Raw genomic sequence first — 17,098 nt, forward strand, 5'->3', positions numbered from 1 at the left:
AAACATCTGAAGTATTAACTCAAATATGAAAACAACTATTTTCTTCTTATGAACAATCAGTTTTGAAACCCAAATTGACGTCAAGCCACGCCTGGAGTGTTTCAACAGCAAGTTATTTCCCTCAATACAAAGAGTTTATTGGGATATTATGGCATTAACCATAATTTCCATGCACAAGCAATGATGGCCTCACGCATGACGTATGAGCTCCTGGAATAAACTACCTATTCTTACTTATGTAACGGTAGATGAAGCTTCTGATCAAAGAATTGTTCCGATACAAAATAAATAAATTCTCTTACGCCTTTTATTCAGCAAAAAGAGTAGACGGTGCTGCTTGTTTCGACACAAGTGAAATCTAAATCTTTGTACCAAAAAACTCATCTGTAACAGCTGTCTCGAAATCGCAGTTCATAATCCTCTGGCATTTCGTTGAAATTGAAAACATTTATCAACTATGCTAAAAATATTTGGTAAATCTTGAGATAGTACAACTGTTAAAGCTTTAGAATTTCACAGAGGTCACTATTCACAATCAACTATTGAACTACATATAAATTCAGTACATCAATAAAAAAAAAATAGACGTGGGCTAATATTGCTAACTCAGCTGGAGATTTTTGTTTTCCTGATGAATCACAAAATGCTTGTTTTAGAAATAACAGTCCAATCACTAACCTCAACTTTAATTTCTCCCCTTTGCAAGAGACAATACGTGGAATTACTTTTATACCTTTTGTGATAATTTAAAATAAACCAAATCTTCTAAAGGAAAATATATGCAGCAATTATGCCAAGTTTGATTTCAAGTGTAAAATTTTCCACGTTTGTTTAAATCCGATAATGGAACCAAAACCATTTAGATTCAAATGGATTCACAGATTTCATGATAGTTTTTCAGGAGAACAAATAAAGTACTTGTATGTAATCGATTTTATGATGTTTTTTATTATTTATGTTTGCTTTTGTGAGAAACCTGATTGATTTGATAGGAAAATACGCCAGTAGAGGGCAGCTTGCTAACGTATATGGACTGTTTGAAACATTTTTAAATCTACTATTACGCTCCGAATGACGCATTTCACGACTGACCGAACTTTTTGACGTTATTTCTGCTTTGTAGTACGCTAGTTTTGGTGCAAAAAATCTGCACTTTAAAACCTCGGGTCTCTCCATTGCACAAAAGCAAAACAAAAACACAATTTCTTAAAAGTCGCTAGTTCTTAACAGACAACCGTATTTTATTGTATTGAAATTACTTTCGTTTATCATACTGTATTCATTATCGATGACTGTAGAAGATATATGTGGTGTTGGAAGTAATAAATATAAGCTGTGCAGTTAATTCAAGCACTGACTCGATTTCAGTATTTATGAAAATAGGATGAGAGTTGAATTTCATTCCTTGTTTTGGAGGCTTTTAAAGCTTTTGTGGCATTTGGCCGAGGTAACATTTTTTTTTTAATATATTTCATTAATTGATATTATGTGGACACCGATTCGTTTGTTATTCTCCTAACACTCCCTTTTATATCAATGCTAAAATATCTGAAAGTTCTATTCATTCTTTCCCTCACTGCATTCGTTCACTGTATTAATACTATAGAGAACAAAGATAGTAAGGTAACCCTTACTATAAAGTAACAAAGATAATGTAACAGGGTCGATGGAACAAGAAACTATCTACATACATTCTTCAATGGGGAAACGATGACTCGGCTGATATCAGTCGTTAAAGCTTAGCCTTGTTATATTTCTCAAAAAAATCTGCTATATGTAACCTTACAGTACAATACCGAGGAGTACTCCTCTCAATCAAGATGAGATCTTGGAAACAGAGATTTTCAAATCTCACAATTATCGGCCTACTGTGTTTCAGGAGGTATGCGTAATTGAAAAGGTTGCTCTTATCATTAGCGATACACCGGGAAATAATATTTTAGAAGTGTAATAAATATGTTACATTTCTATTTTTGCAATCTTGCAAAAAATTACCAATATATTGTATTATTTGTACTAGGATTAATGTTTATTACACTGAATCATTGAAATTAAAAACTGAAATTTCAGTTCTCAGCTCATCAGTTTAGCATATCTCTGCATACCATGCTTATAAATACATTCTATGATTTATAAACATACTTTCTAAAATCTCAAGTGTTCTTGCATCATCCTGTTACTCGAACACTTAACAAAACAGAAATTTAAGCCTATAAAAGTCTTGTTCTTCTACATATGGTTTCTGTAACGATTTTACTGCCTCCTTTAAGTACAGGCATCACTTTCTATTCCTAGATTTTCATATTAGATAAACTTTTCTTAGATGGTCGATCGCTTACTTACATGTTATTCTTTCTTAAAGATGATTCTTAATTAAATCAAACCCGCTTTACTTTAGAGACCATGAAGCGTCAATCACAGCATTTTCTAGCATGAAATTACCATCTTTTAAAGCAAATTATGATCCAATGTTCAACATACAGACTGAAAATTAAATCTATTAAAAATTGTATTCAGAGATCCCAAACATATAGGAATATTTGTTTTGAGAAGGGGAATCTCAGATTTAAATGAAGGAAATCTAAACTAGAAGGAACTAAATGAGTCTGCGATTCATTTTCAGTTGTTGGGATGAATGCATCTATGAAAAAAAGAAAGATACATCTTGAAATGAATCGCATTATCGTCACAATTGCTAATCCTGTGAAGATATGACTAGCTACTGCACCTGAGTAACGTAAACAATTTTTTATCCGTAGAAGTGAAGGTTGGTTTTGATCTTTCATCCTTATATCCACACAGTCTGATTTTATCTTACTAATTACAAAAAATGACGTAAATAGAACTGATTTTTTTCAGAACTAAAGGAAAGCCTTTAAAGATAGATTCTTAGTTGTACTATATTTTGAATAACGTTAAGCAGTTATTTGAGAAGACATTTAATCGGAACTCGACATGTAATCACATTTTACCGTATACTAGTTGAGAACATGCTGACTATAAATACGTTATCAGTCGAACTGATTACCCATGACACTGAGAACAGTAGTGGTCCTTTATTCCTAAGACATTAACAGTTCTCAATGTTAAATTACCCTGAAGACACGAAATAGTAATAATGCTACATTGTAAAGAGATTAAAGAAACGACCAGTATTTAATTGGAGATTTTATTGCTAGCTATATTATTGACAGAATAATGAGGATAATCTGTTTTCTAAAATTGCCCTGCATTTTATTTGGAATGCACGCATAAATTTTCTTAATCCAGTAATGTAATGTAATGTTGTAATGCGCTTGGCATAGGAGGTTGGTAATCGACATACGAGTATATTCGTAGTTGGCTTCTGAGGCACATATATAATATACTATTTGAAATTATTTCCCTTCTACCAAGCCCCCAGACGTGCTCTCCGCTTTATTCAGAATCCAAGGGTCCAAATAAGGTAATTATACTAAGGGTTAACTCGTTTGGCATAGGAGGTTGGTAAATCGACATACGAGTATACTCGTAGTTGGCAGCAAACGTGTTAAATGGCACTGCACTAATGACAAAGATGATAACAAAAATCAAAGAAAATTAATTTCCATCATAAAAATATTTATGTTCATTGCTGAATAAAAAAATATACTATTCATCTTGATTGATATACAAGCATCAAATGCAATATACCGGTGTACTGGAGATGATGGTAGCAAATATTATGAGAAAATAAAGGAAACGATTGTGTAGTTAACTCATTAGCAACGGTATGTTTAACTGATAAGCATAGATATGTTGAGGCTATATTTTGGTTTATTTAAAGAGGGTTATTGAAAGTCTATTTATTATAATAGTAATATAAGCTTCGAAGTGAAAAATACTATACAATTATAGTATTACTGTGTAAGTAAATACGAATGCTTTTTGATATTCTTTCTCTTTTTTATTTTGTGGAAGTACTCTCCAAATAAAAACAGTTCTTTCATTCACCGGACAGTCGCGAGGATGACTCGGCACATTCCGTAATCTATTTGAATTTTCGAGCTACAATCAAATGGGAATAACTCTTTCTTATTGTCAATACTGATACTCAGAAAGTATTTTTAAGCTGAAGGGTCTTATTAGGGATATTTTATCGTTACTGTTATTCTTATGTGGTACGTTTCTGCGTTTTTACAAAATAACCGTTTTTATGGCTAGCTGCTTGTGCCCGCACACGGTACAGTTATTTCATTTTACAATGAAATAACTATACCAGTTTATTCTTCCCAGTGTGCCTAAGAGGGAATGGTTGAGGGATTGATCTATAATTTTACACACAAAGAGAGAGATGATATTTTATATTATTTTTAAAATAATAAAACAAAACACTTTAGACTAATGTCATCACAATATCTCACTTATCACTGAGTCTTCTGTTCACATAAAGCACAAATGTACATGACTTGGCTAATGCCTCTCCCTGATAAATAAATAAAACTTACTTTATAAAGCAATGGTTGGAATTTAAATTGAGTGCAAAATAACTGTGGCTGTGTTTCTCTTCTGAAACAACAACCATTAAGAACAATATATATATATATATATATATATTTTTTTTTTAATATCAAAACATCTTAATATCAAAACAGAGAGAAGAGAAACTAAAAACGTTTGTGAAAATGTGGTGATGAGAATTTCTCCAGCAAGAATTGAAAGAAAAGGATGCAAGCTTACAGAAAAGCATAGTTCTTCACTTTGCATGTCTCTAAAAGAAATGGAAACCAACAATGGATCGTCTGTTAGAAATTGTATATGAAAACTGACTTCTGCTGATGATTATTACACTTTAAACTTGAAGGTAGGCGAAAATTTCTTTCTTGAATTATATTGAATTTTTTATTTTTTATCTATTTTATCTATTTTTGTTTATTTCTTAAAGCAAATATTCCAAAATCAGGAAGGAGTAAAATTACACATTTCCATAACAAAAACTGGCAAATATGAAATACAATACATTTCAAAGTCGTCGCTTAAATTATGAACTGACTAAACTAAAGCTTCAATATTTATGGTCTTTCAATATTTATGGAGGGAAAAGAGTAAAAATTTTCTTTCCAATATAGTTTTCTTTGCATGAAGAATAATGGAAATGAATAATGAATAGGGAATTTGAGAATGAACTACTAGACTTGTTTTTATAATTGAACTGAGAGTGGTTGAACGAATCATCGCTTCTCACTGACAAACGCGTCGATTTTAGTTTTCTTTCCCTTAACTGATCTCTAAGTCTGTCCCATTCCTTTTAATAAACGTCCCGATTTTTTCCCAACAGTGAAAAATGAAATATCGATGCAGATGATATGGGAATAATGGACTTGATTAGGCTAATCGTAAGTAATAAACAGGGCAACATATTATTAAACGGTTAACGCATGTAAGGATATTAGAATTTAATATCAACTCCTGTATATTCCGCTCACTGCAGCATCAATAGCATTCAGAGCGAATGCAAGACTAGTTATAATATTCAAATCATGAAACACAAGAATGAGTCATATAGCATGAGTATACATCATCATGTATTCGCCACAGCTGAGTGAACAGGAGAAAGCAATCTGAGTGTTCAAGGAAAGCATGGTTGTGTAATTCAAGAGAAAAATTATATTATGAATAGTTTATGGATATTACGGCCTAAACTTTTGAGATAGGAATGCAGTCTGATCGATTAAGATTAGGTCAATGACGCAAGGTTTTGCGAGTTTGAAGAATATACGATCAAATTTAATTTCTATAATGCAAAATCTTGGTTTGACTCCAGTAACACAGTCTAATGTTTATGGCATGAGAAGCAAGGCCGGATCGTCTGATTAAAAATCTTATGTTGTCTTGGTGTTCTTGTATTCTGATCTTTGAAGAACGGCTAAGCTGTCCGAAGTAGCAAAGTCGGTAGGAAGAGGGCATTTGATACACACCAGCTAATGAAAGAAAGGTGACAATTTATCCTTAGTGGACGGTAGTAAAGAAGATAACTTCTGCCGTACTAGTTTGAAAATAGGGTGCAAATGCAATCCGCACAGAATTCCTACCACTTGTTCAGAAGTCCCTTTAAGATAGCATATGAAAATTCTTTCAACATAAGATTGTAGTCTGGCTGTAGATGACAATTATTTACTGGATGGTGGCTTCATATATCCATTAGAAGACAACATTATTTTATTGACTTCTAATTGAGAGGAATCCGAAAAACAAATTGTGCGAGCTCTGTGAACAAGACTCTTGATAACCCCTTTCGTTTGTGATGGATGGTGATGTGTGGACGATTGAAGCCAGCGAAGGAAGGTTACCTGTAAATGAGAAATTCAGTATTACAGTTACATAGCGAACTTGATGCTGGCGTATAAGTAGAAATTGTGTTGAAAATTTGAATACTGTTTTAAAACTGGATCACGCACACACCGAATCACCGTGAAATGAAGCCACAGAGGAAATCGAGGAAATATTGTGTTGAAGAGAAAAGGGCTACATAAGATTTTTAGAGTCAGAGGGTTCCAACGTTCCTTCTTATGCCATAGACATTAGAGTTCACTGGAATCGAATCAAGATTTTGCATTACGGGATTTAAATTTAATCTTACATTCTAGAAACGTGCGAAGTCCTATATCTTAGCTATAATATTAATCGATCGGACCACATGCCTATCTTAAAGGTTTGGGAAGTAATCGCCATAAACTGCTAATATCTTTTCCCCTTCGATTACAGTTAAACTTGGTTCCCTGGAACTTTAACAGTGCTTTCTCCTCTTCGCTCAGATGTAACCGAGACACGAGAACTTATGCTATAATGGCTCATTCTTGTATTTCGTGATTTGAATGTTGTAATCAGTCATTTGCATTTTCTCTTAATGACGCCTTTACAGAGAGTGAAATTTACAAGAGTCGATATTAATTTTCCTTACATATTAATCTTTTGATTGTATATTATTAAGTCTACCACACGTTTCTATAAAACACCAAGTGATAAAGAGAAACCATGATGTTTAACATATATATCACTCATAGACACGTGTCTGCCTCTCCTCTTTCGGATGAAAAAAAAAAAAAAAATGGATAATCTATAACCTATCTAATGTTTACTATACAAAAGAGACAATTTTGTTACAACGCAAAGTAAAAGTCTTTCCATGTAATAAGTATGTTCTTTGTTACTATAAAAAGAGTGTTGACTTCGTCCAAAAAAAAAAATATCTGTTTTCTCTAAAATTCCTGAAGGCGTTCGCCTCGTAAAATATTCATGCAGTATTGATTTCACCGAGTCAAAAATAAATATATCTACCTCTCATAATCCAATCATTTTATAAATATTATTCTTTAAAATTTAGCTTGAAATATATGAACTAGCAATTACCGTATTTGCCGGCGTATAAGACGCACCCCCTTTTTTGAACACATTTTTTAGGAAAAAAAACTTTATCACTGAATATTGTAATGAATTTACAGTATTTCAAATAAAAAGTAATGAGTAGGTCTACTTTCAACAAATACCTAATCTAACTAAGAAAGAGTACTCCCCTCCCTTTTAATCTTCTTTGTCAAACTCAGAAATTCATCTCCAGAGCTAAATGAAACCTCTTCTAAATCATAATCTGAGTCCTCATACAACAAATTGTCTCTGTACCATCCAGTGCATTACTAATGCCACACTTCTTAAATGATTTAACCACTGTCTCAGTTTTCACAGCATCCCATGAAGCTTTGGCCCACTGACAAACTTGCGAAATGCTAGGCTTCTTCCTGATGGCGTAACCTCGAAATCTGAAGACTGCATCCAGCTGTTTCATTTGTCCTTCATAAATCCCTTAAATTTATTAATACAGACATCGAAAGGTTGAAGCTGACTAGTTAGACCTCCTGGAATTACAGCTAACTGAATTTTCAATTCCTTGAGTTGATTTTTAACATATTCTGTTCTGTGAGAAGGAAACTGATCTCATAGTAGCAGAGCAGGCTTCTTCAACAGTCCGCCAGAGCGCCTAGACCAAATGTTATCTATCCATAACTGGAATACATAACTAACATAACTGGAATGCTCTCACACACCGCAAGGAAGCAAGAAAGAAATCGCGTAACTCTGAACAGAGAAAATTTCCGGAAATGAAAGTAATAAAAAACTGAGTATCGGCGTATAAGACGCACCCTATTTTTCAGACCTATTTTCAAAGAAAAAAAGTGCGTCTTATACACCGGTAAATACGGTATATAGTGAATGAATTAAGATATAGATTAGTCGTTTGGGTTCTGAAAAGTTAAGTACTTAATCAAGGGCTGCGGTACTAAAATTCAGATATTTACGGAAGGTGCAGTTGAAAACAGTTTAGCCGATGAGAGGTTAGAATTACGACTGGACACAAGAATGTTGATAAAATAGTGTGGAATTTCATACTGACAAACCAATATACTAAAATAACTTTAATTAGAATTGTTTACATTTTAGAGAGTGCTTTGTTTATCAAATGGCTGACGTATATAAAACTAAAGTCATTATATTAAAAGTCTCATTACATAATTATTCCATTTTAAAGTCAGTAATACAAGAGGTATGCAAACCTCTCAATTGTTTCATTTTCGGTCTCCAGCTATCTTCGAATGGTTTTCGAACCAGCCTGGTTCCTTCCTCAGAAAGCTTCTTGGTTGGCGTTGTTTAACTTGGTATAAGGATATAAAGTCAATAGGTATATTTATTAACATATATGCTATATCGCCATTGATTGTTACATTATGTTGAAGGTAAGTTTCGAATTCTTATACCTCTAATGTAGAAATTATGCTACGCAAGTTTTTTTTTTTTTCATAATAAACAAAATAAGCATAAAGGTTATCAAGACAGAACACGAGTGAGTAGTGAAGTTGACGTGGTTAATGCAATCATGTTCTGAAATACTAAGAAACAAATATATCTATGAAATGAATTAAATCAAAAAGACGCTTATTTCACATGCGCATTCAATCCAATTTTTAGAACAAGAATTTGATATCACGGCCATTTATGATTATGATTAAAACACGAGGCGTACATGCATACATAAAAATCTTTTTAATTAATTTCGCAAAAAGGATTCACTCAAGAAAGATTAGGTTTTGTAATTTCTCATCATTCCTTATGATAAACAAAGAAATCTCTGAATTATAACCACAATTCTTAATTAAATGTCATTTTTTATTGTTGTTAGCATGAAGTTCGTTGTTCTTTTCTCCCTAGAAGGTGTATTAAATTAATAACTCATGAGGCAACTTTCCAGCTAGGTATCTCAGGATATTACATTTTATTTACATCATAAGTTGGATTTGTTCTGCTCTTGCTCGTATAATAAGAAAGTCTTATCTTACCAAACTGCAGTTCCAGAGAAAAGCAAACTATGTAATGATATCGATAAGTGGATTTCTTTAATGGTTCAGTGTGATGGGCATTTCTTCTCTTAGAATATAATATACAAGGAAATTTTCTCCGTTGACTCTCCCTTAATTTTAGATATATTTTCAAGAAACAGTAACGGGTGGTATAACATATGCAAACGCGTGTACTTGATGATCTCACTGGAATGTCGCCGGGTGCGATTTACATCGACTACGACTGATCATAGAAACGTCTCACATGAACCTTAATTAACGGTACATATTGCGTGCAATAACTTTGGATTTTAGATGAGGTAAATTTCCTGCGTTCAGTAGAAATTGTGATTTGAAAAATGTCAAATCGTGCTTTCTGTAGGATGTCGTCTGATTATATTCACATAGGAATTCTTAAGTAATACTGTTTATTTGCTTCTGGTGCTGTCCTAGCGTAACAAAGATGATTAGCATTTCTTGAAGACGACTGACTTTTATCTTGGAGGATGACTGCATTATTTTTATGATTAGATTTGTCGTTTGAATTTTTTATGTAAATCCTACACAAAAATTCGTAAATCTATATTGTAGGCGAAGTATTAGTAACGTAATCCAAATATTCTGCTTTGAATAAAAAAAAAAACATCACTTTATTACGCCACTTCAGACCTCCCATAATAAGAGGTAGTAATCTCACGCCTAACGAGTGGCATGCCGAGTAGAAAGAATCGTATCACGGCATGTTCAATATTTTGTTAGCTCTTATCATCGTTCCTTGTTTAGCTGTTAGAAACATACGAAGAGTGCAGCTATTAATTTTCCGAGACCAGAAATAAATTTTATTTTCCAACAGCGAATTTCTGCAGTGATAAAAATTTTGCGAAGTTCTTTCAATATATATATATATATATATATATATATATATTTCTCTAGGTTGTAAAACTAAATATACAACTCCTTTAGGTCACACTGAATTCTTCTTGGAAGTCTGAAATGTCAGTCAAGTTTCATATCTAGTTCCTTTATCATCAACTTCACTGCCAATTCGCATAGCTTCTGCTGCAAACGATATCCGTTGATCCTTACAAACACCTAAATCATCAGTCAGCTGTATAACATTCTGGTTTCTTGCTTTCCCATTCAAAATTTCCATTTCTTCAATCACCCCAGTCGGGTCACTTGTAGCTGACGGGTCAGAGTTTACCTCCTGACAGAGTTATCAGTTCTAAAATTTACAGACTGTCTTTGCCATTATGTAAGGCAGCAAAAAAGCTCACATTTTATTGACTGGTGTGTTTGAGATAGCAAATGGTACTTCAGGTGATAATTTGATTCTGACGCGTTTCGTTGATGGCAACCTGCGTCCGTAACAACACGTTGCGATTGCCAAATACAGCATTCTTTTATTTTATCACGATCTCTACATCTGGGAAACCATTCCTGGTGGGCAGAAAAGTAACATCGTAGACCATGAGTATTCTGAACAGTGGATGCAATAATGACATAAAGTAAAGATTCCGTATGTTTGAATGAGGTTTTTTTTTTTTTTTTTTTTTTGCTTGGTACCATAAGAACAACATGAAAATTGTTGAAAATATTTAGAACATGCTTTAGTATATACTTATGTAAGAAATGATAAAAAAAATTTTTTTTTTAATATACTGTAAACATTCATAGTTCTATAAAACAAAGTTTCATCTACACCTCTACCACTCTGTATTTGTTCATATTTGCTTGAATTTAAACTGTTGGAGCAGTCAATCATTCCGAATAAATTTTCGTGTTCCTGAATAATTAACTACTCCAACTCCGAGGTTTAGCTCAAGTAATTCGAAAGTAGAATCACGTATTCTACAAATAATATTCGCAGAATTAATCCACGAATTGATCTTTTCTCTTTTTATTTAAATAATATATAATAATAAATATATAAAAATTATGTACTAAAATAATTATTTAACGAATATTTCTAAACCATCTAATCATCCATTTTTATATATATTCTTCCCAGAACAAATTAAAATTGGAATTTGTTGTATACTAGATTCTGTACGTCATAACATATCTTAATACACACAAACATAAAAACACATATAACAATCATGTAATACAAGAGCGTAACATCAAAGTAATTTCAATTTTTTCATATTGTTGTTATTTTAGATAATCTTATGACTAGTACTAATAGTACTAGTCATAAGATTATCTAATAGTAGACCATGTTTAATATTATTTAATAGTACTATGATAATATTATTAAAAATACTGAATTTGTTCCAAATATATAATATAAGAATACGTCTTAAAGAGTTTTCCCTTCGTCTATCTCAGGGGTCTCCAAACTACTGCCCGCGGGTCAGATGCGGCCCGCGATATGAATTTATCCGTCCCGTCAATTGGACTAATTTTTCAATAAGAATCCGCAAAAAAAAAAGAAAACACGGGGTGTTGATAGATTTCAAATGCATTAATTAAAATTGTGTTCAAAATATATTCCCGAATAGCAAAAAGTAACCGTAATCCAAGTTACGGTCTTTCTAACTGTAAAAGGTCGGTTAAAATGGACTAACGAAGGAAACAAATTTGAATTTTACAAGCAAATTTCTTCAAATTTGCTTGTAAATTTATCTCTATTTTTGGGACAACGTATCTTTGCAAACAAACTTTTTCCCGAATGAAATATATCAAGTCAAAATACAGGGCAAATTTATCTGATGAACATTTTAAATCGCTACTTGTAATTAGCACTTAAAAATTTGAACCTGAGTTTAATAAGATTTTAAAAACACAAACACAGTTACATCATTCACAAATAATGGTTTTATTATAATCTGTGATAAAAATATGAGAATTTGCTGATAGTGTTCGTTGTCATTAATATACGATAATGTAATCTCACATACTCTGTAATCAGTTTTTATCTGCTTTCAATAAAACTCTTATATCTAGTTCTAGAGTTTTTTTTTTTTTTTTTATTACGGCCCACTGAAGAGTGCCGAAGTACCCAATGGGGGCCCTCGCGGCGAAAAGTGTGGAGACCACTGGTCTATCTGTTTGTTGGTTTATTTAGAACTTGCGCAGAACAACTGAAGCAATGAGGCAAGTACAACGTGTACCCTTAATTGTATGCGTTTATTGCTGTTTTTCTATGTTGTAAAGATAACAGATTTTCTTCCTGAAGAAAAAACTTTTCTCCACAACATGATTCATCAGATTTAAGATCGGAAAAATAGTAATTAAAATATTAAATGGATTAAATACAAATACTGAATATTTCATTTTCTAACACACATGAGAACACAGCATTTGTAATAAAATTGAATCTCTGATTCTTCTTATTTTATAAAATGTTAAGCCCCAGATACAAAACGATGTAATGCCAGATCCAGATTGATTGTTGTTACACATTTGTATCAACATTTTTTGAAGCGTAACATCAATTTAACGAAATTGGATTAATTACAAAATCTCTCTTCTTCGTGAACACCGCCACATGTCACATTGTACTTTGCTCAAATTCTGAGAATTTCAGCAGAATCGGAAAAATTGAGAGCAGCTTTAGGTAAAGAATAGAAAATGAAATGTGCAGAGATCTCCAAATGTTTCATTGTTCACTTCAAGCAATACTTCGTGATTGATTTAACTACTTTTTAAAAATAAGTGATATTTCCTGAAATAAACGTGTCGTGTGTAAAAGAAGGAAGAAGTACTGAAAAATCGGAAGCAGCGATATTGTAACTTACCTGCAATTAAGGAGCAGACGTCGTTTTAATTGTTGTGAATGAGACTTTGAAATTCGAGCATTACTCGAGGAGCAACAACAAAAAAGAATATCACCAAAAATATTAATAACATCGATGTCAGCCAAATACGAATCTGAAATGCATCCTTGCCTTGCTTTCCCACCACTTATCCTTTACATATAAGATGTTTTGTTAAAAGATAATACATATAAATATTATAATCATTAAAAGAATGACTCATTTCCAAACATATAAATAGCAATAATTACTCTTTCTCAGGCACACATACACAAATACTATTATAGTATGTAAATTTATTAATCCGTATATTATTTACAGGTAACTTGATTTCAGGTTATACTGAATCACTTTTACCGCTATATGATTCATGATTTGTCCTGGATGTGAAAAATTAATTCAAGTGCTGTATTTACTCCTATAGCTATTTAAGTTAACGCCTACAACATTATATTGGCATATAAAGAGCGCTTCGAAATGCGCTTAATTGGTTTCGAGGGATTTCGACGAAAAGAAAATTCGGTTTCTAAATCTAATTTTGCTTTAATGTTTAATCCGTGACATTCAGGAAAAGAACAGCTTTTATAATAATTAGCTTAAAAATGGTTAGGCACTTAGCTCATTAGTATGGATGAGGGGAAAGAGATTAGATCTAAAAACGTTGCTCTAGCGCCCAAATTTGGTGGTCTCATATCATTAAAATCATCTGCCATTTCAAACATCCAGACGTGAGTGAGATTTGGTCCCAAGTATGTTTGCAGAAATGCGGAAAAGCAATCTGCTGTAGCTAGATGCGCACGTCACCTAAGAAAGACAACATATTTCAAATAAAAGTTGAAAGATAACTTTTACGATCATGAAGCAAGTTAAAATGTTGATCGTGTAAAGGATCGAGCCTGCAATCTGAAATTGTTTAAAACTTATTTTTCATATAAATTTAACTGATGAAAGGTTGAAACAATGGCACAATGGGCTGGCCAAAGGTTAGATAAACTAACAATTCTGCTGTAGCGAACGAATATTATTATTTTTTTTTATCAACGCTTGAGGTTTCCATAGTAGTTATGAAATGTTAACTTCCTTTCATTTCCAAGAAACCGCTATCTGTCCAAAATGTACAGCCCTGCTCTTTGTACTATTCAGAACGATAGTATAAAAACTGTTATGGTGATATCAGAGACGAGAAATTTTCTGGTGGTAATAGGAGAAAAATGTTCAAGGACTTCCTTTACCTGAAACGAAATGTAGTTGGATCTCGCTATTGATATAAAGAGCGGAGAAAGTAAAGTCATAATTCTTAAATTGTGCGAGTTTGTCGGCCAAGAAAAATATTGCTTTCTTACCTTTTATGATAGATCGTGCAGTAAATTATGTTATTATAAAACTACATATAAATAATATTCATATAAATGTCAAGTTAATAGGGGTAGTGAAATAATATTCTACTACAGGTTACCTTTACTAAGTACTAAATAAAAATGTTAGTTTCTAACGAAACAGGAGTCGTCATTATTCTCAAACTTCGGACGGTAAGCACAAAGTAGTGTTTCAGAATCGATTTTAGCATTACAATGATAAACACGAATGCACAGAGCTCTCTCTCTCTCTCTCTCTTTCACAGTTCAGAGTAACAGTTGTGAGTATGAAGTATTAAACTGATGAGGTCAGGTCCGAAGCGTCGGCGGAAATCATTTGAAAAGCAAAGGAGTAGAAGTATTTTAAATGGTTATTAAGAGGAATGAATGTTGCTTGTAACAGAACTCGCAAGATATAGTATGATGAGTAAACCAGTGATTTTTAAATTAAGGCGAATATTGCTTAGAGAAGAAGTTCTTGTACATTAGTGCATTAGTCTTATATCTTTTGAAAACGATGTACAAGAAGCAATATTCTGCGAAGTATTGCCTACCTCAATGCTATATACATCCATTTGAACTCTGACATTTATTCAGAAATAAAGTAATATTTAGAATAAAATATCAGTTTCCAGACAAGCCATACCAAGTGCCATGAATTTCAAGTACATAAGAGAACAGTTTTCATAACAGAATTAATCCAAAGCTGACAGTTGTTATACTCGTAAAATTAGAAAAACACCACTCTAGAGTTGAGCGCATTAAAATTGATGAGTATTTGAGTTTCAGCGAATATCCCGCATAAAAAACATACTTTTCTCTGAAAAGATCAGTCAGTGAATGCAAATATTAACTTACTTTTCAATTATAAATGCATTCATTAAAAATCCAATTAGCTTTACAGATTAGTTGATATATAATGCACAAAATTAATATCTTAGTCTCTTTAAATATCTTTATAAAACCTTCGTCTTTTAAAATAGCAAATTGTTGCATTTGATTAAATAAAATGCTGTAGTTGTATGTGAAAATTGTTTAATAAAATTCAATTATTCTTGACATTGAATCATTCGTCATTGTAGTTATGTTAACAAAGTTATTTTGTTCATTATTTCTTCTGAATTAAGTATTTAAAGTTTCTTGCCAGCTGATTAGAATCCCCCCCCCCAAGAAAGCTTTAGACAGAAAACATTTGCACACTTAAAACAGTTAGGTTCGAAGTGAGTGTGAAGGTTTACAGGACTACACAGTAACTTACTTAAAGAAATAAAAACGAAAACATTGAAAGTAAATATTATGATGGAACATAGTATGTCGGAAATATGTAATGATATTAACTTTACATGTTCTCGATTTGATTGCAAATATAGAGAAGTACCTAATTAGAAAATCACTGCAGAAATCAGTAACAAAAATTGAAAAAAAAAAAAGGCCTTTTAAAATCAATACTATGACCTGATAAGGTAATTTTCGGTCAGCCGCATTATTAAATTTCGATCCTTTAATGAAAATAGAATAAAAAATGTTGAGCATCTAATTAGATTAAGGGGTGCTTGTCCTTATTTAATTATTCACTTCCCTTAGCTAGTTAGTTCCTTCAAGCATAACTGAATAAAATTTAATGAGCTTAAAAGGATAAGAAGTAATGCAGTGCATAAATGAATACTTTTTACCAGTTTGGTAGTATATATACAGGGATAGAAAGAGTTGATTATCATTGTATATTTGTGAACATAATATACAATCAGTTGAATTCGGATTAGACTTCCGGGATGGACGTTCTAAAGTTGTTTTTTTGTTGTTGTTGTTTGTTTAAACAAACCAGGTGAGGTCTGGTTTTAGGATGCCACACCTCCACGAACGCGAGAACCTCAGTACCACGGAACTGAGATGTGATGTACAGTGCTTACCACACAGCTGTATAAAGTGGTAATACAGAATGTTCTTCATAGGTTTTCGGCACTCAGAAGTGTTCCTTGGAGCGAATCACGAGAAGCAATCCGATCCTACATTATATCATTTTCTCCTCATTTGCTGATGCACTACAGTTGATAGCTTTACCCAGAAATTCTCTGCCAGTCTGATCGATAGTAGTGCGACCGCCAAATAAAGTGCTTTCACTAAAAACAGTGGGTTATGCATTACTTCATTTGCAATAATATTTTTGTCATAAAAGATCCCTCAAAAAAAAAAAAAAAAAAACTGCTGAAGGCGAGAGGGAAAGTTAATTCTTCTCGCATTTCGAAAGTGTTCGGAAATGGTCTAAGTGTGTTCTGTAGATTCGCGGATCCTATCCGTCAGTTTTAATTTTCTGCCAAATAATTTTATAAGTCCTGTAAATCCTGTATACTTCTGTCACATATTCAAAGCATCAAGTACTGCTGATATTAAAATGACTCAGATATATCGCTATAGCTTACAAAGGGAAATATAATAAATGCATAAATATTTTTTCCCTTTGTAAGCTATAGCGATATTTCTGAGTCATTTTAATATCAGCAATACTTGATGCTTTGAATATGTGAAAGACGTATACAGGTTTTTAAAAATTTAAAAATTAAATTCATCCCGTTTTAATACTTTATAAGATGAGCACTACAAAGACTACGCCGAATAAGCTTTATTTTCCGCTTTT

The 17,098-nt window shown here is 32.5% G+C and overlaps 1 protein-coding gene across 7 annotated transcripts in view; it reads right to left on the reverse strand.

The window, feature by feature from the left end:
• LOC150094601 (cell adhesion molecule Dscam1-like) overlaps positions 1–17,098 on the reverse strand; it is an 823,608-nt gene that overhangs the window by 142,409 nt on the left and 664,101 nt on the right. The gene's annotated exons all lie outside the window — the stretch shown is intronic.

This window comes from Typopeltis vanoorti, chromosome 21 (genome assembly GCF_054136105.1).
Source record: "Typopeltis vanoorti isolate ZY-2024b chromosome 21, IOZ_Tvanoo_1.0, whole genome shotgun sequence".
Classification (NCBI taxonomy): domain Eukaryota; kingdom Metazoa; phylum Arthropoda; class Arachnida; order Uropygi; family Thelyphonidae; genus Typopeltis; species Typopeltis vanoorti.